Below are 873 nucleotides of genomic sequence, written 5' to 3'. Positions count from 1 at the left end.
GGAGAAACTGGACCGTTTATACATTGCTGGTAGTTTATACATTGCTGGTAGTAATGTAAAATGGTATAGCCACACTAGAAAACAGTTTGTCAAATTAAAAAAAAAAAAGCCTAAACATGCAACTAATATATGACCAAGCAATTACATTCTTAGGCATATATGCCAGATAAATGAAAACTATATTCACACAAAAACTTGTACCTGAATGTTTATAGCAGCTTTATTCATAATAACGCTAACTGGAAACAACCCTGATGTCCTTCACTGGGTGAATGGTCAAACTAACTACGCTAGGTCCGTACCGTGGAATTCTACTCAGCAATAAGAAAGAACAAACTGCTTAATTACAGAAGACCTTGGATAAATCTCTAGAGAATTATGCTGGGGGTAAAATCCCATACTCAAAGATTACATATTGAAATGATAAGATTACAGAAATAGACAGTAGATTAGGTTGCCAGAAGTAGGAGGGAGGCCCAGAGGAAAGTAGATGTGGCTATTAAAGGACACCAAATGGGTCTTTTGGCGATGACATTGTTCTGTATCTTGACTGTGCCACTGTCAATGTCTTGGCGTGATACTGTACCGTAGTTTTAGAAAGGAATAATCATTGGGGAAACTGGATAAAGGCTGCATGAGAGCTCTCCGTATTACTTCTTAGACCTACATGTGAATCTAGAGTTATCTCAAAATAAAAAGTTGAATTTAAAAAGAGTTAATTATTCTGAATGACGAATTGATTTTGAAACAACTTTTGTTACACTCCGGGAATAATTCGCTTTGGAGGTACTTGTCTCCTATTCACCTTGTTCCTACTCATGAATAAGAGTGATTTTCCATTTGAAAATTTTTTTTTTATTTTAAAGCTTAATT

Source organism: Propithecus coquereli, unplaced genomic scaffold (genome assembly GCF_000956105.1).
Source record: "Propithecus coquereli isolate 6110/MARCELLA unplaced genomic scaffold, Pcoq_1.0 Scaffold283, whole genome shotgun sequence".
Classification (NCBI taxonomy): domain Eukaryota; kingdom Metazoa; phylum Chordata; class Mammalia; order Primates; family Indriidae; genus Propithecus; species Propithecus coquereli.
This window is presented reverse-complemented; position numbering follows the sequence as displayed.